At 48.3% G+C, this 19521-nt stretch overlaps 1 pseudogene; it reads right to left on the minus strand.

Moving 5' to 3' along the window:
* Positions 1–3547: 3547 nt before the first annotated feature.
* LOC108389134 (sodium-dependent phosphate transport protein 2B-like) lies at positions 3548–15833 on the minus strand (annotated as a pseudogene).
* Positions 15834–19521: the final 3688 nt, after the last annotated feature.

Genomic DNA, 19521 nt, shown 5'->3' on the forward strand with positions numbered 1-19521 from the left:
GAATTTCCTTGGGTAAATTCCTAAGAGTGGAATTGCTGTGTCAAATGGTATTTCTATTTTTATTTTTTTGAGGAACCTCCATACTGCTTTCCACAGCAGTTGCGCCAATTTGCAGTCCCACCAACAGTTTAGGAGGGTTCCTATTTCTCTGCATCCTCACCAGCATTTGTTGTTCCTTGTTTTTTGTATAGTGCCCATTTTAACTGATGCGAAGTGATACCTCATTGTGGTTTTGACTTGCATTTCCCTGATGATTAGTGATGTGGAACATCTTTTCATGTGCCTGTTGGCCATTTGTATTTATTTGTTGAAGAAGTGTCTATTCAGGTCCTCTGCCCATTTTTTAAACAGGTTATTTGTTTCTTGGATTGAGGCATATGAATCCCTTATACATTTTGGATGTTAACCCCACTTCAGATGAGTCAGTTAGGAATATATTCTCCCATATGGTAGGATGTTTTTTGTTCTGCTGATGGTGCCCTTTGCTGTACAGAAGTTTTTAGTTTGAGGTACTCCCAGTTGTTCATTTTTTATTTTGTTTCTTTTGCCTGAGGGATGTGTCAGGAAAAAAGTGCTCATGCTTATATTCAAGAGATTTTTGTCTACATTTTCTTCCATGAGTTTTATGGTTTCATGATTTACATTCAGGTCTTTAATCCATTTTGAGTTCACTTTTGTGTATGGAGTTAGACAATAACCCAGTTTCATTCTCTTACGTGTAGCTGTCCAGTTTTCCCAACACCAGTTGTTGAAAAAGCTATCTTTTCCCCATTGCATATTCATGGCTAATTTATTATATATTAATTGACTGTATATGCATGGGTTTATAGTTTGGCTCTCTATTCTGTTCCACTCATCTATGGATCTATTTTTGTGCCAGTACCAAATTGTTTTGATTACTGGGGCTTTGTAGTAGAGCTTGAAGTCAGGGAGCAAAACACCTCCTGCTTTCTTCTTCCTCCTCAGGATTGCTTTGGCTATTTTCAGTCATTTCTGGTTCCATAAGAATTTTAGAACTATTTGTTCTAGTTCATTGAAGAATGCTGTTGGTATTTTGATACGTATTGCATTGAATCTATAAATTGCTTTGTGCAGGATGGTCATTTTGACAATATTTTAAAAAATATTTTTAAGATAAAAATATATATATATAAGAAAAAAAGAAGGAAGCCAAAGTGTTATCAGACACTTTGGAGCAATTGGGGGAAAAATATATAGGTATGTGACTGCAGTGATGAAAACAATTAGAAAATAATGTTGGACCACTATTTTGTTCTACAATTTATCACAGTTCTATACTCATAATAATGTGAATATTGATTACTAGTTTGCGAAACAGGTAGCAGTGGACATAAGGTATGAGACCTAAACTTCATTTACTGAAAGAGTGGTGAATAGATGCATTAGAAAAAACCACTAAAATCACATGATTCTTGTGAAGCAAAATACCAGAAGAAAACACTACAATTATTGCAAAGGATTGCTTCTGTGGAACCAGACAGGAGCATGGAGAGGGAGGGGCCAAAGGACAATATGGATTCTGCAAAAATTGTATCTTTAACCTACATAAAAGCAATGTGAAAACCTCTTTTAAAACCATGCCTGCCTCTGTGGTCTAGATTGGGACTAGGAAGTGAGCCTCTCCCTGGAGGAGAACAGGAGTTTGTTTCTAAATATGAAGTGTTCTTTGCACCCTGTCTGACTGCCCCTTGTCCAGCTCATCCTAATCCTGAATCCAAGAGCAGTTCTGGCATCCATAGCTTGAGGTGATGGCAGCTTTTATGATTTGGTGTTTCATTTTGGAAATACCCAGAGAAAGAAAACTGCATGCAAGTGTGGGAAGTTATCATCTGGTACAACTGCATGCATGTTACTTAGCCATCTCTATTTTAAGGCATGGCTTTATTGCCAAGAGCACTTACAGTAAACCAATCCTGGGCTAAATATTTACACGTTACCTCATTTTAAAAATCATAAGAAATCATATTACTGTCCTTTTCCAGAAAAGGAAATTGACACTGAGAAAGCTTAACAGGTTTGCTAGTAAATGACAGAGCCCAGAGTGGAACCCAACTCTTCCTTAACAATTTATTTGACTGGCATGGGGTGGTCAACCAGGCTGGCTTCTTGGGCATGCAGCTACATAGAACCCCATCCTGAAAATGACCTCATCTTTGGCTGAAATACTCTATTAGGGTCCTGAATTTCCAAATATTACCTTTTAACAGTTTTGTTAGCAAAGTCCAATGGCACAATGAAGCTTGCCTGTGAGCACAGAATGGGCTCGATGTGCTCACTGTTCCCTGCCCCCCACTCACATAGAGCATTTGCAACGTCCCACTTGAGAACAGAATTCCAGTAGATCCACAGTGAGTGGAAGCTGCAGCAATGCTCAAAACCAAGTACAAGCTAAGTGTGTTATGTCTGCACCCAAATAAGCTGGGCACTGACAGCCCTGAGGACACACTTTCCATTCAAAAGACAGCTTTCTTTGAATGCAGCAAAATGACTAAGGAGCCCCATCACATCCTTTCTCATATGCATTAATTGCAGTCCACTTAGTGCTGGCCATCTACTTGGCCAGTGATGGCCTGCTTCCCCTACTTTATGAACATTGGGCTACATACATGACATACATGACATAGCAGGTCCTGTATATGGGGTTGAGGTGCTGATGTTAAGTGAGGGAAAAAATCTAATGTTTTCTAGGAAACAGATCCAGGCGGCCCCTATTTCACTGTAATCGAAACAACACACTTCTTTTGGGTTTGATTGTCTATTTTATTTTCCCCTTCCCACAACTAGTAAACAAATAAAATCAATGCAGAGACAAGAATCCAATTTTTAAAAAATCATCAGTGTAGAGGGCAGCAGCCCCAACCAGGTTTAATTTACATATTTACAGGGCGTGGCGGGGGCGTGGCTACAGAGGCAGGGTGAAAAGGTGGCCTTACAAAATATACAGAGGAGGTCTTTACATTTTGTAGTGGAGCCCAGCATCATTTCCAAAGATAGCACCATAAAACACGAATCCCACGACTATTTACTGTATAACTTACGAAAAATCCTGTACAGGTGCATGACAATAAAAACAGAGTATAAGTGGCTCCATTTGGGAATTGGTACCTACACTGGGGTAGTCAGGGTAGGCCTCAGTTTGTATCCTAACCTGTTAAGATGATAGATAAGCCAAGATGGCGATACTGACCCTCCCGCCCCACCTTCTCATAGTTGGTTAAAGGTCACTCAGTCTCCGAGGGGAACTGGGATTGTTCAGGGCGAAGAGCTGTGGACGGAGGAGGTGTGAAGTCAGCAGAGGGCTCTGGAGGGCGCGAGAAGGAGTCCGGGGCGGGAAGGAGCACACGGACCTGGAGACACGCTCGGACCCTCCGCTGCTTGACCACAGTGACTCTGGGGCGGTCCAGCCACGCCCTGCTTCCCACCCTCTGAGAGAAGGTGGGAGCTTTGCAGGCCTGGACAGAGGGCAGGAAATCAAAGTTCCTCTACCCATGGGAAATGAGAGAAGGATTGGAAATCCATGCCTTCCTGGGAGAGGAAGACCCTGGGAGCAGGGGTGAGATGAATGTACAGGGCAAGCTGTTCCGCTGGGCTAAGGGGCATGAGAGTCAGGACTGAGGTCACCTCCGCTCCTCAGGGAGGGCAAATCCCCGCAAGGCGGCGGAGAGAGGCGTGCAGAGCCAGCAGGGAGCAGGCGCCACGCACCTGGGGCCCTGCTCCCCCCTCTGGGCGGCCCTACAAGGCTGTGCTGCTGGACATGGTCTGTGTGCCCGGGGCTTCCGCTTGGGACTTAGGGTCCGCGTCCAGGGCGTCTGGGCTCATGGCCGCGTTGTCAAAGGCCTCGGGGGCCTTGACGGGGGTGCCCTGCGTCTCCGGCAGGTCCTCGCAACACTTGCTGCAGCGACAGCACCTGCCGCAGCCACACAGCAGGCAGCATACGCGGCAGCAGCGTCTCTGGCAGCAGCCAACGAGCAGCGAGATGACGTCGTCCCAGGGCTGCAGGGAGCGCATCCACAGCGGCAGGAAGTGCCAGCTCCGCAGCTTGGCGGGCAGGGCGCCGGGGCAGCGGGACTGCAGGAGCCTGAGCAGCACCACCAGGAGGAGCACGAAGATGATGGGCGCCCCCACGCCCACCAGCACGGGCCAGCCGGCCAGCGAGAGGCCGAACACCGCCAGCGGGATCAGGAAGAAGAAGATGATGAGGTAGAAGATGGCAAACCAGCGGTACTTGGCTGAGATGTTGCCCAGTCCTTTGGCCAGCCGGATGGGCAGGCGGGTGAATGGGATTGGGTACCACGCAAGATGCCTGAGATGTTGAAGAAAAAGTGGCACAGTGCAATCTGAAACACAGGAGGTTGGACAGGTGAATGGGCTGTGGGCTGGTGGGTAGGAGAGAAGGTGGGGGGCGTCTAGTGGGCATGGGCAGGAGAGCCACGGGTCTGCCTCATCTTCATAGCTCAGCCCAGAGTGGGACCTGCATGACCTGGGGCCCCACTATGGGTCTGGCTGGGAGGTGGTGGGTCCCAGACACAGCTCAGCTTTCAGGGCTTGAAACCCTTGAGGCAAAATCTAGCCCTGGGCTTTGGGAATGTACCCCCTGCTACCTGTGCGTGGATGCTGCTGCTTCCAGCTGAGCAGTTAGTTACAGCTGTGGGGCAGAAGGGCTTGCAGGAGAGCTGGCTTTCCCGGCTCAGTGCCCCACGCCAGGAGCGGCGAGGTCAGGAAGGATGGTTACAGTTAATAAATTAGCAGCAGCAATATTTAGGGCTCACTGTGTGTGAAGCAACTAGTCTAAGAATCTCGTATCCTGTGAGGGGCAACCACTTGATGTAGGAGGAAATTGGGCACCCTGAGGGTCAGCCATTTTCCCAAAGTCACACGAGTGGGAGATGATAAGGGTGGGTTTCAAACCCTGGTAGCCAGGCGCCAGAAGCCACGCACTTTGCCACATTTTTATGTGTGCCTCCTATGTGTCCGGCATCATGCTAAGGGTCTTGGGCCATCCTGCCCAACACATTAGCCACTGGCCCTGAGTGGCAGCTGAGCACTCACAATGTGGCTACTCCGCATTGAGATGTGGTATAAATGTAACATACATACTGGATTTCAAAGACTTTGTTCACAAAATAAAGTAAAATTTTTGTTAAAATGTAATGGGTTATATCAAATACATTATTAACATTGATCTCCCTGTTTCTTTTAACTTTTTTAAAAGGTGGGTACTAAAAACTTCAAATTACCTGGGTGGTTCAAATTGATATCGTATACTCACATTAATTCTACTGGACCGCACGGCTTTACACGGAGCATTATCAGATCTGTAGACCAATCCTAACGAGATAGGGATCCCCTTTGTCAGTGGGGGAACTCATGTGTAAAGGTTAGGTCACCTGTCTAAGGTCAGTTAGTGTCTACATAATAGGACAAGGGTTCCAATGTCAAAGGTCTTCTTGTGCAAGGTCACCTAGTTAATGTAGGTAAGGCATTTCCCCCTGATTTTCTTAGTGCCAGGACCAGGACACATGGACCTCCCAACATCCAGCCAGAGTTCACCAAGAGGGGGTCAAGGAGTTTGGGAAGGATTACCTATGCTTCCTGAATACTTCTTCAATCTCCATCAAGTGGCCACCCTTTTTTAATACAACCTTTAGTGTTGAGTTTCATTAACTCTAAGGACTAGATGGTTTTGACTGTTCTCAACTCTGTTTTTCTGTGGCTTCTCCTCCACATCAGAATTTTGGATATAACAGACAAAAGCTTGGTTCTTGTTAGAAACCATCTGCTTGCAAAACCACAGAAGGGCTTGTATCCCACTCAGATCCCCTGCCCCATGCAGCATTTCCTCACCTGGAGGGAGCTCCTTAGAGTATTGCCTGAACTGGCTAACGCGGCCAGGATGGCAGTGGTGGTAGTGCCGATGTTAGCACCAAGCGTGAGCGGATACGCCCTCTCAATGCTTATCACACGGATACCTGGGGGAAAGATACAAAGCCTATAGCATCAGCTCCAGGGATGACAGGAGATGGTAGTGGTGGCCAGAGGGAGAAGCCAGGGGGAAACTCACCAATCAGTGGGGTCATAGCAGATGTGAACACGGAGCTGCTCTGCACCATGAAAGTCATGCCTGCCCCCACGAGGACAACCAGGTAGCCAGTCAGCCAGGCAAAGGGAAAAGGGAAATCTGGAGACAGAAAGAAAAGATCTGTTACCCCCAATTCTGGGGTGGAAGGCCTAGCTGGCAACTTCATAGCATCTGGGAGCACAGGCTGGGTTGGAGGGTTGCGTTGTGTCTACACCCCCACTGTGGTGTGGAATTGCAAACTGGATGTTTAGAATTCTTTCACCCTGCACATCCAGGTGGTGGAACCAAATATGTGGGTTTGTTATGAAGACCAAAACATGTATTCACTGGAGTCACCCTAGCTGCCTCAAGATGCTGATGTATTTATCCAGAACCACATTTTGTTTCCAAGAGTTGAAGGTAAGTGGGGAACAGGGTGAGCATCTGATACCCTTTTCCTAATGCATCCAGGAAGACCCAGGAAATTCCGGAGCATACAGACAATGTGCCAGGAAGGAAGACTGAGCTCACCGCTCTCTGCATTTGAGCTGGCTCTTTCTGAGGACCTTGCATGTATGCAGTGGAAATTTGTGCCTGCTCTGCAGGTCCCACCCAAGACACTAAAGATGATTAAGGATGAGTGGCACCTTAATTTCTGCAGTTTATCAGATCTAAGAGAGAAATACTGAGCAGAGGCCATTGCTTGATGAGAAGCTAAAGCCCCACTGTGGTGGCCACAGTGGTGTCACCTCCTAGGAAGCCAAGGATGGGGGACAGTGAACCCACCTGTGTTGAGTCTCTTCTTGATGACGACGGTTACCTGCCCCTTAAGCACAGAGCCTAGGATCTTGACAATCATGCTCAGGCAGCCGCAGAGGACCAGCAGGGAGACCAGCAGCAGGATGATGCCAACAACCAGATCCGGGAGACTGGAATTCACAAAGACGTGCTGGCCTGAGGAGACCATACAAAGCCTATGTGAGGAAGGCTTGGCCAAGGCCACACATGGTTGTTTATTCCCCAATGTCCTTCTGCCTCATAGTAACTTGTGGTTGTTAGCTTGATCCCCCAGCTGCCCCATGGTGAAGTGTAGCCCCGAAGCTGTGTTCTGGCCAGGGGCATCTGATGAGGCTGGAAGATGAGGTGACATCCGTAAATTCATACAGCTCGTCAGGGGCAGACCCAGGCCTCCAGACCCACTCTTCCATCTCCAAATCCCTTGCTGGGTCTTCCTCTTGATAATGAGGGCTTAAAGCATCCGAGGAGTGAACTGGTACAGGATGGGGAAGCAGGATCTATCGCTAATCATAAAACTCTGTTTCTTGCAAGTCCCAATGTGTCCCCATGACGAGTCTAGCAAATTATGGTGATATTAGAGGGTGTATTAGGGCTGAAACATGGAAGGTGTTAAATTCACTTGCTTCTGTGAGGTAAACCATACCTGGAGAATAAGGTATACTGCTCACTTAACATGGGAGAGAGAAGGAGGAGAGGCAGAGATATACAGATGGAGGTGTAAAGAATAATAAGAACTAGGATGTATGGCCTGAACAGATGTCTGGGGCAAAAGTATAGCTTCTTACTGAATCAGAGCATCCTGAGACTCACTGTCTGGTTCAGGGTTACAGCCCCAGCGCCTTGAATGGGGCCTGTTGCACAGTAGGGGCTCATGACTGCAGGGTGAATCTATGTGTTCCATGTGAGCCCCACATCCCCTTCCAATCTGGCTGTCATTTCCCCGGAGTTACTCCCACTCACATTTGGCGATAAGCTCCTGGTGGCTCACATTCCTGATGGTCCAAGTGTGGGAGCCATTCGTCCAACAGAAGGAAGGCGAGGTGCAGTTTTCAGGTGAGGGGACAGTGACATTCATCTGAGTCTGGAAGGCAAACATGAGAAATGGCAGGTATAGTCCACAGGACTCACTTTCAGGGGGATGTGGTGGGCATGGAGGTGGGGGGCAGCTGGGAGGCACACGTCGATGTGTGCATCTGTAAGTGGGATGTGCTATTTCCATGGGCCCCTCCATAGATGGGAACAGAGGCAGCCGAGCTAATCCAGGAGACATGAAAATAACAAGCCAGCAGGGGAAAACGGGGTCCTTCTATCCTATTGCATTCTGTCTGTCCATCCAGCATTTAGGACTTGTTTTCTTAAGTATTCTCACTGGCCAGTTTTGATTTTGTAGGAGTCTCAAATGTTCTCTCACCTTGCCTTTTTTTAAATTCACATTCTTTGAATGAAACGTTTTGCTTAAAGTACAGACACAAGAGTTTACTCACCCAGCAATATTCTTCAAAACTTACCACGTTGGTAAACGTTTTGCACCAAATCTTGATCAGACCCATGTCTTTTGCTGCTTCATCATTCATTGCAATTTGGTTGATAACTTTTTTATCCAGCTGAGGAGGGCAGCAGACAGAAGACAGAGCATCCTCAGAACAGATGTGAGAGGACACATACGGGTTACTTTTAAGAGGGTCTCTGAGGGCATGAACTAGACTGTGAGCCCCTACAGGGGCGAGTTAGGACCCTCTCTACCTGCACTTCCGGGGTGGAGTGCAGCACCTAGGTGTTAGCAGGTTTTCATAGATAAATGATGTAGGAGCCATGGACTGGTATTTAGTAGAACCTGCAGGAGATCCCCACTGCATGACTGAGTGACAGAAAACCAGGAGGTAAGAGTGAAAGTCAAGGTCCAAGTGAGCCGGTTCTCCTCAAGGCAACATGCACAAAGCCTTCCTTCACTGGTTTCAGTAGAATGAACAGACCCTAGTGAGCAGAGGGCAGAGTGAGGAGAGGGCAGCAGCCTTCCTCCTTGGCTCCAAGTGGGAGAACCCTATCAATGTGCCCGCTGGGGATGAGGTCAGTAGTGTGCACAAGTGGTGCCAAGTATCCAGTGGAAAGCCCCTGAGAAGCACCTGCCACTCCACCCCCCAGCCCAATGCAGATGACACAAGGACTCAAGTCAAGGACAAAGGAAGCCCATTCCTCTATCAGGTGTCCCAAAAGTTATGCCTCCCTTGGCCTTTTTCAGAGGCAGCCATAAAGCACTGTTTCCAGCCTTTACCGTCTCTTCCCAGCTGAGTGGGTGGGGGTGCTGGCATGGAGCTAGCTCCTTTCCATCTTTGAGGAAGCAGGGTTACCTGGATAATGAGCTCTGTGAAGGGATCTGTGATCACTTTCAGAAGTGCCAGGTCAACTTCTCCATTTTTGAAATGTATGTGTTCACCACCAGATCAGTCAGGTTCTCCAGGTAATGGGTGGCAACCTCCAGGGGCAAGAGCACAAGCATGGAGAGCTAGTTGAAGAAGTCGTGGACAGTGACCCCTGCAAAAGCCCTACAGGAGCAGAACCCCACCTCAAGCCAGCAGCCAGATTAGTCAATGAGGGAGTGGGCACCATTGTAGATAGGCCATTACTCATACTGCCTGCCAGGTGTTACCCATGCCCACAGGGGTGCGTTCTCTTTTCATTCTCACAGCAGTCCCAAAGGGAGTGACCTTAATATCCCCATTCAACAGATGTCAAAACTGAGGGCCAGCATGCACAAGGGAGTTGCAGACTACTGCATGGGTGCCAGGTCCAGGGCTGGTGTCTCCCACTACCTGACCCCACCACCTGGAGCACCCAGCTCTCTCTGTTTGGGGGAAAGGGAACTGGCCATGTCAAAGCTGCAATAATTAGGTCAGAGGCCATGGTAGGGAAGAACTGCATCAAGACAACTTTTGAGTCTTGCATGTTGAAGATAAACCTTTCATTGGGAAGTGGGGACCAGTATGAAGGCAAAGATCAAAGCAATCTACACAAATGAAATCTCAATTTTTTAAAAAAATCTTGAAACTGATGAAAGATTTGCACAGTCATCACAGGGGACAAGGCTGATCTACACCACAATGTGCAGCTATCTGAGAATTCACATCCCTGAGTTGTATTCCTCTATCTCCACACTAAGAAACTCTACTGACTTCTTTTGTGTCAATGAAAATCCTTTCCTTTAAAAAGTACTTGCAAAAATGTGCAAAACCAGATGGACATTGCACATAAACAGACAGAAGCTAATAAACATGTGGGAAAAATTGGTCAACATCACTGTTCATAACAGAAACTTATTTACAGTTTATGTGCAAGTACAAATTTTCATCTGTGTATCAGCTAGTATTTAAAAAGTAACTTTTTCTTCCTGGAGAGGGTGATTTAAGACATTTTCATACAGAGCTAATGTAAAGGGATACAAATATTTCTTAGGAGTTTGGAAAAATGGTTTAAGAGGCTTACAGGTGTTTGATATACTAATTATTGTTCTAGAAATCTAAGGAGATAATCCACACCACCAGGAAAGAATGATACACACATCCAAAGTTATTATGGAGGGCAATTTACTTAAATATCCCAAATGGGGTGAGCTAAGTCAATTATAACCCTATGTGGAGCAACCTTCATGAGTCATGTTTATATCTCATAGGTTGTCCAGAAGCAAAAATAAGTGTTAACAGTGAAAATCCAAAATCTGGAATAATAAAACATGGAAGGAGTCCCAGGTATGCCCATCAGTGCAGTTACTTAACCTCTTTGTATGTCCATATTAATAAAATGGGACATGGAAAAATCTACTCAGCTTCTGGAGAAAATCAAATAAGCAAACTCCCTGGATGATGTGTATTATTATTGTGACCCTCAGGATGCTTTCATCAGGGACCAAAGAAGGCTCTGTGTGGCTGAGCAGAAATGAATGGATCTGGGGACATCCTCTGCTGGCCAGTCCACCAGTGGGTGAGGGATGACATTTGCTGGCTACCCAAGCAGCCTGATTAATGCCTCTGTCTGAACACCTGGTGGGGACATCACATACATGATGCTGGGAATTGCTTCTGTATCTTCATAAACCATGGAAATCCCCATCACCAATTAGAAGACAGGCTGGGAAATGTGCTTAATTTTCACATTATCCTTTTGAAAGGAAAGGGATCCCTTTGCTTATGCTTACATTTGACCCACCCCGTTTTCAGATCTTACTCATCCACAAAGCTCCATTTTGCCTTTTGTTGGCTTGCAAGTAAAAAACAAAGAAAAGGTAGTATGGGTTGGGCTGACCAAGAATGGAAACTTCAGGAGGTTATAATTATTTGTGACTAAGCAGGACAGTAAATCCTAGCCTACCTGTCCTTGTTTCACCTACATCACTCGGTAGGAAAACTTCTGCCCAGGTCTTACATTGAGGAAGCCCTGACAGGGTGCCACGCTCTTTGCTAAGCATTCTCCTGTGTGAGTATGTTTACTCCTTTTAGACAGCACAGTGGTGACATATACTATTATTGCAGCTGTGCAGATCAGGAAGCAGAGTTTCACCACTGGTAAGTACGTGACCCCAGGACCCAGCAGGCGTCCACTATTCTGAGTGCCACGAATGATAAGCCTGTTCTCACTGACTACTGCAAGGTAGCCACACAACCTGGCCAAAACCCAAGAGCCAATTGGTGGCAAAGGCTGATTCTGAGCCTCTTACCTTCTGAACTCACTCCGGTCTCCTGCCTGCATGAGCGCCACCAAGGTGTTGGTGATTGAGGTCCCAACGTTGGCCCCCATGACAATAGGGATAGCGAACCGCACAGTCAGCACTACAGGGTGGGAAAGGGTAAGTTAGCAAATTAGCAAGTTCAGGAAGGTGTTGTGGCCACGTAGACCTCATTTGGGCTGGCGATCCCCTAAAGTAACAGTTCCTAACTGCTCTCAGGGCAGCACCTCACTGAATGTGATGAAAGCCGGGGCAGCTCACCTGGAAATAGGTCCGTGTGTGTCCAGCCCATAATTTGGGGGGATCAGCAGAGTCCATGAAGCCCGCCTATGGGCCCCGGCGTAAAGTGACTCTAAGTTTCTCTGTCCTCCCTAGGGTAGCAAGGCCAGCTTAATGGAGACCATGGAACAATGCCTAAGGGCATGTATGCATACTATGGCAATTGCTGGCAGTACTTCCTTTTCTTACAAAACTGCCAAAATGTCCTAATGTATGAAAGTAAAGTTATTTGAAAGAAGTACTACCTTTTCCAATTTGACCCAGAAAAGTTTTAGGTAATTTTGGCTGGAAGGTTTGTTTGGGCTGAGAATGAACCTGTTCAAATCGTCCCCCTTAGAGTGTCTGTCCCAACTTAGCCAGAGCAAGTATCAGCAGGTTCAAGTGTGGAGTGCTAGCTCCCCAAGCTCAGTTCTCCCAGAGCCAGTGGGTCATGTGATTAGAGGTCTTTATTCTTAGCACTCAGGGCTGGGATGGAAATGTTCTATATCCTTGCTGTCAAACATGGCAGCCTCTAGCCACTTCTGACTCAGATCCCTTGAAATAGAGCCAGTGCAACTGAATTATTTATTCTAAATTGAATCAATTAAGGTTAAATAACATTAAGTAGCCACATGTGCATAGTGGCTTTCAGATTGGGCAGCACTGATTGGGCAGCTCTGAATTTCAGAATTCAGAGCTGAGTCTTTAAGCATCTGGATCCATTTGGCAGACTTGGACACAGGAATGGAAACAGGAGGCTGCCTGGGATCAAAGCAGAACACATCCTGGTTGCACAGGATGGCAGGATAGTGGTGACAGGCCTGGACATATTCAGAGTAAAGTCCAGCCTCCCCAGCTGCACAGGGAAATGCCTACATGTCTAAATTCAAGGGTTTTTGGACTCACATGAGGAGGCCACCATGCTGACGATGATGGATGTGGAGGTGCTGGAGCTCTGTATCAGGACGTTCACCAGCACACCAACCACCAGCCCTGCCACTGGATTGGACATAACAGAGTTGTTGCTGAAGAACTGCCCAGCCACCTTTCCTGAAAGACAAAACGAGGACCGCATGATGAGGGGTTAGATGGGTGCTGAGTACACGAGTCTCCAGCCGAGGCCAGCTGGCTGTGGGTGGGGAGCTGAGCCTCCAGCCCTGCGGGTACCACTGGATGGAAGCCACACCCTCTTGCTCCTTCCCAGGCTGCCTGACGCCGCATCTCCAACTCTGAAATATGGCTGCCACACACCCCCACGCTCATGTTCCTCTTCTCCCTTCACTTTGCACCCTTCCCTTCATCTTCTGACCACTCCTGCCATCAGCAAGTCCTCTTCCAACCTCTGATCATGAACCTGGTCTCAACACTGGGCTTGGCCCAGTGGTACCAGTGAATCTCCTGATGCCCTAATTCCTTTCTATGAGATGTATTTCCAATTCAGATTTATCCTCCAGGAGGGGATCTTCTCATTTTTCTCTATCCTAACTAATACTCCCAACCCCACCCCAAAGCCCCTGCTTCCATTGCATGCTGGGAGCATCACTTTTGCAGAGTGTTCTGCTGCAGCCATTAACCCAGTCTCCCCAGTCCATTCTAAAGGACACTGAGGTCCAGAGAGTGGAGGTGACTGATCTGACAGAGAGCAAAGCCCTGGCTGTAGCTGCCTCAGACAAGGGGGACCAGCAGTGGCTCACAGGTAGGGAGACTGCCGCTCACACTCCCAACAGGTGCCTCTCCCCCAATTCTCCCAGGTCATGAAGGTAAGTTCTCAGGAAAGGCATCAAAGGGTACAGAGATATATGGTCTTCTGTGTGTAAATCCCACTAGGCCAATTATAGGTTGTGATCTCTGAGCCACAGTGTCCTCATCTCTAAATGGAAAGGGCTTTGGGAAGGAATATTTAAGACACCCAGTAGGCATACCAAGTGGCAGCTCTCACTGTTCTTGTCCCTTGGAGGTTCACAGGTGACCAAGCATATGGCGATTTCACTTCCTGGTCCCCTTCACACCTGCTCATACTGCCTAGGCACAGTAAATCCTGGGAGATGCGGTATCTAATACAGATGCAGATTCTCCCAACTGGTGATCCCTGTCCGTCTCCAGCACAGGCTAGTTTTGATTTGGGCAGTTGCTTTAGCCTAAGAGAGCATCTTCATCCAATAATCTCCCCAGATAGGGAGGCCAAGCAGAGCAGGGCTCCCTTAGATAGCCTTTATGTCAAACAGCTTCATGTCCAGGGACTGTGGACAAACGCAATGGTCAGTGGGTTGGAAGTGGCTCGAGCCCTGGCTCTGGGTCTAAGCTATCTTAGCCTGCCACAGCTCTTTTATACGCCTCACTCAGTTATCTCTTCTGTGACATGGAAGCATGGCTTTACAGGATGATCTGAAGTGGCTTCCAGCCCTAAAACATGCCAGGAGGCTGCGGCTGAAGAGGGCTTGCTGGGCTGTGATGGTCTGAAGCAAATCCAGGGAGAACACCCCCCACCACACCCCTCTGACCCGTTCGCCCATACCTCCAATCAGCTGGAAGGCACTGCTGAGCACATCCAAGGAGCACATGAACAAGTAAAGAAATCCCAGGAGTAGAACGAATTTCCCAATCCCTTGAAAGACACAGAGGAGCTTCCCTTTGGTGTCTCTCTCTGGGGGAGGAGATAAAGCACGAGGGCTTTTAGTGTCTAAACACTGACAAGTTTGAAAGAGAGCACAGAACTCCCCCACCTTTCCTCCCTACTAACTGGCTGCAAGCTGGCCTGGGATGCGTGGCATACGTGGCTGCAGTTTTGAAAGTAATTGCCAGTGTAGCCCATTTAGCTGAAACGTGTGAAGTGTCTCTAAAGGCTTTGCATCAGGAGGAGGGTTCAGTGTGGTCTGGGTCACAGACAGGAAGCCATTCTCCATGCTAGGCTGAGCCAGTGTCACTGGGAGAGGCAGTCTAGAGCACTCGACACCTGCTAAGCACGGGGGTCAGACACAGTAGCTCTACCAGGCACTCAGAGCAGCACAGAATATTTTCTAGAATGTGGCTGCAAGATAGATTCACAGGCTGCATTTGAAATGCTGCTTCTGTGGCTGCTGTTTTCTCCACTCAGTTTTAAAGAGGTTCTCACCGCCTCCCTTCCAGCTCCCTCACCCTCACTCCCCTTCTGTTCTGCAGAGATATCCCACACCCTGCACCTGGAAAATAAGTGCACTGTTTGCCTGTACTGTTCAGGCTTTACACTCTGTCTTCTGGAAGCCTTCCCAGCTGCCTGCAATTAGGTGAGGGAGCAACGACCCAGGGGCGCTCTCACCAGGGACCTGCTCTGTTCACTGCGGCCTCTATAGCAGCTCATGACAGCCCAGGACCTGGTCAGCACACAATGGATTATCCATATATAAGGAATAGCACACTGGCTGGCTTGCTTGTAACCCCAGTGCTGGCACATTTGTTGAATGAAGGATGGAACAAAAAATAATTCCCCAATCCTCACACTGTGCTTCGGCTCCAAGTCTCAAAGACTGCAGAATGTATTCCTAGCGAAGACCTCCATTTGAAGGACATTGGAAAAGCGGGAGATGACATGGAGATGATACATGAAGGTGGTGTCCTCAGGGGGTGCCCTCACGCCCGCTCCTGCGGGCCTCGTTTCTACCTGACCACTTGATCCCGGTGTTCTGAAGCGCGGGCAGGTCCCAGGGGTCTGCATCCCCCGTGGGCTCCTCTATCAGTGCGACAGTAGAGTAGGATGGCAGAAGTTCAGTCTTGGTTACCAGGGTCCCTGTGTCACCTGTCCAAACAAGCAGCAAAGGCCATGTGGAATGAGGAGCCAGACTGGGTCTGGTGGGTCACACAGGGCCAGCCCGGGGCTGATGGGCGGCACTTACTTTTGTCAGTCTCCTTGCCTTTCGCAGGCCCGGTGGACTCCTGACCTGTGGTCCCCTTGATGTACTTACTGGCGTTGGGCTGGGCATTTTCCAACTCGAGCCAAGTTGCCATGGTCTGAGCATGAGAAACCAGAGCTTAGAGGCAGCCACTGAGGAGCTGCTGTGACAGGAACAACAGGTGGTTGCAAAGGTCTGCGGGGAGAGATGGTGTGTTGTACTTACACCTTCTAGTGCCTGCTGTGTGGTCTTTTAAGCACCCTGTGACTTCACTCTTCTTAGGACTCCATCAACTACTACAAGAAAAAACAGGAAAAAGTTTCAGATAAATTGTGAATAAATGGCAGATTTTTTTGTCCTATTCACACAGCATGATCTCAATATGGATCCAGAAATGTTCTATGGGACCCAAAGAGTCGGTGGTGGGAAGCTGGGTAGATTTTTCTTTTATCTGAAATTTCCAAATTCATTTACTTGATGCAGCCCAATCCGCAAACCCACAAAGGTAAGATGGTTCAGGAACACCTGTATTGCTCCTGTTATTAGTATTGATAAAGCTAGGACTTAAAATAAGCTGATCCTGTGAGTTCCTATCATGATGGTTTGCATGAATCTGTTTATCCCAAGGAAGGTTCTCCTTTATCCATGCAAATGCAGGCATGGCACATTCTTGCATGATCACAGGGAACATCTTGCAGCCATCAGCTTCCATGAAGACACACCAGGTCTTTCATGTCAGCTTAAGTGGCTACCAGCTCACGACCTGGTACTTGATTGGCTTCTCTGAGTAGGATCCTGAGAGGTGCCTAGTCAGCAAGAGCCGGTGTTTAGGGAGCCAGGTTGAGCTCAACCTTCCAGGCACTAGGAGCCTAAGTGACCTGCCCGAGTGGAGGAGCCCTTACCCCTGACAGCTGCTACTTGGCCTTCTCCTATAGCCACCCAGGCTGGGTGTGCTCCGCATGCCACTTAGGTGGTGGCTGGGGAAGCTGGGTGGAGGCTGGGCTGTGGGGCCTGTCCCAGGGGTCAGCCTCCTCCCTCAGGCTCAGGGAACAGCCTCCTCAGAGCTGACCCTCAAAGGAGGGGCAAAGCCTGCTCTGAAGGCCTACCCTGTGGCTCCTGCATGGCTGAGCTGAGAGGCAGCTCAGGGCGGTGCCTGGCAGGGGTGGTGCTGAGGAGCTGGGTGACTGGGGAGCAGAGACCAAGGCTGACCTGGGAGGGACCAACCTCAGCTCAAGGCCACTGTGTGGGGGTTGGGCTCAGGTCTGAAACGCAGAGGTTAGCAAGAACAACTGGACTATAGCTGACGTGACTGCTTCTGTGACTCCCCTGACACAGGGATCCCTGTAGTATACAGGGCTCTCAGTTTCACCCAGGCACCAGGTGGGGGACTTCACATAGCACAGACGTTCAAAGCCAAATTCCATGTCTGCCCCAAAAACACTGTGACCTTGGGCAAGTTACCTGGCTACTGTGCCTCAGTTTCCCATCTGTAGAATGGGATTCGCACTGAACAGCTTATACCCATTGGGTTACTAGGGAGCTACTGAGAGTTAATTTCTGTGAAGTGCTTGCAACAAAAAAATGGCCAATGAATTGGCCTGTATCACATCTTCTAACAACCCCATGAGGGTTTAGTGTCAGTTCCATTTCATACATGAGCCCCACACACCCAGAGGGGAGAAACCTCTCAGCCTGAGGCCACAGGCACAACGAGGTTCTCTGACCACAGAGCCCTTGCTTGTCTCTCAGTTACTACACGACCTGGGACACTCCTAGGAGGGGTGAGTCAGGCACTAATAGCACCAAATGTGAGATGTGTCTGATTAAGGATCCACTACTAGGCAAATGGGGAAGATGCTTCAGCATCCTGGTGGACACCAGTGTCCCACTTACTGTGTAAGAATCCAAGGAGGTGAGGGTGCTGTGATCTGGATCTCTCAAGGCACCTCCCAGCCCAGGTACTCAGACAAAAGCACTTGTCCTGCATTTGATCTCTGGGCTTCCCATCCTCACTGTTCATGGACCGTTTACTGCAGTCAACAGCACCTCAGGGCCACTCTGACTGAAATCCCACCCATTCCTCATCACCCCAAACCATCCCCTCTGCGGAACTGCTGTTTACAGGACTCCTGCTCTCGTCCTTCCACAACCTCACAGTCATCTCCAAACCCCATATCCACCTGGCGCCAGGACCCCCTGGCTCTATCTGGGAGCATCTGGTCTGTGGTCACTGGGTTCCGTCACCTCCCCCACTGGGCCTCAGAATCTGCTCCCTAGACAGACACCGCAGCCTGTTTGACTGGTGTGGGCCCAGGTCCCTCCCCGGGTTATCTGCCCCAACACACAGCCATGGTCGGGAGAGCTCCTCACGTCTTTATTGCCCACGGTCCCCCCAGATGATCCCTCCTGGGGTCACACTGGCCTCAGGTCGGGACCCTGAGTCCTCTCCACAAGTCCCACCCTCTGCTCTTGCCTGGCAGTGTCCCCAGTAACAGCTGCCCCCTCATCTTTGTGTCCCCCCTTTGGGTGCATCCCAATACCTTCCTCTTCCTCTGCCTGACTTTTACCGGCCTGTCTGGTCTTGCCCTCCTTGTGCTCATTGTACCTGTGAGACTCATCGGCAGCCTATTACACACCACGTGTGTAAGTGACACCTTACAATTGATTTGTAACAACAGCAATCATTGAATGAGCACCAAAGAGGTGCTGGGTGCTGTGCTGGTGTGTGACAATATTAATTTTTATGCAAGAAAGGGGTCATGATCTTTCCCATTTGCAAATGGGAAAAACTGGAGTTCAAAGACATTAAGCAGCCTGCTGTAGTCACCCACTGGGTCAGTGACAGAGCCAGTTTCCACACAGCTCTACCTGTCAGTGCGGTTGGGGCTCTTATCCCCAACATCCTTGGCCATGAGATGAACATCTTCCTGCATCACTCATTTTACTCCCATAACTGGGAATGGGGATATTGAGTAATATGACTGGGAGGTGATTAATATTTGAAATGTTATTTACATGGAGCAAATGGTTTCACAATGTTGGTACTGAGACATTTGGGACCAGATAAGGCTATTTTGTGGCAGGTCGTCTTGTGAACAGTAGGATATTTAGCAGATGCCAGGAGCATGTCCCATCCTGAGTTTTTTCTCCCAAAAATATCTCCAGACACTGCCAAATATCTGTCCGGAGCGAAGAACTACTGGTCTAGAGGTTTAGAGATCAGACTTTAGATGCCACCTGCTTGGTTTCAAGTCTCAGCAGTGCCGTTTACTCTGTGACTTCAGGGAATTACTGTGAGGATTAAGTGTTATGTTTTTAAGTCTCAGAATTGTAACTGACACATTGTAAACCTTCTGTGATTGTCACCTATCATACTCAAACAAGCAAGGATATTGTAGTACAGAATGCAAGATTTAAAAATGGTTTTTAAATGACTGCTACAGAAAGTTTCTTTGAGCTTGGAATGGGCTGAAACCTCCAGAGATTCACATACCTGTATTTCTGCTGTTGGGGTCAGTTTGAAGGAAAAATCTGATTATTGCGACTCTCTACCTACTGTCTCATAATCTTCATTCACTCTAGAATTTTTATCCTATTTCTAATGCACACTTGCACACTTACACTGTCTTCTCAACTAGAATGTAGGAACCATCTGTTAATGTTGTTTTTCCCAGGGCTTGGTAGGCGGCTCATAGTAGGCACTTTACATTTGTGAAGGGAAGAGTCCACATATAGTGTGCCCTGAAGGAATGCCCTAGATCCATGCTGGTCATGTGTAGGAAACAATCAAGGCTGGATCTCGC

This window comes from Manis javanica, chromosome 5, assembly GCF_040802235.1.
Source record: "Manis javanica isolate MJ-LG chromosome 5, MJ_LKY, whole genome shotgun sequence".
Lineage (NCBI taxonomy): Eukaryota > Metazoa > Chordata > Mammalia > Pholidota > Manidae > Manis > Manis javanica.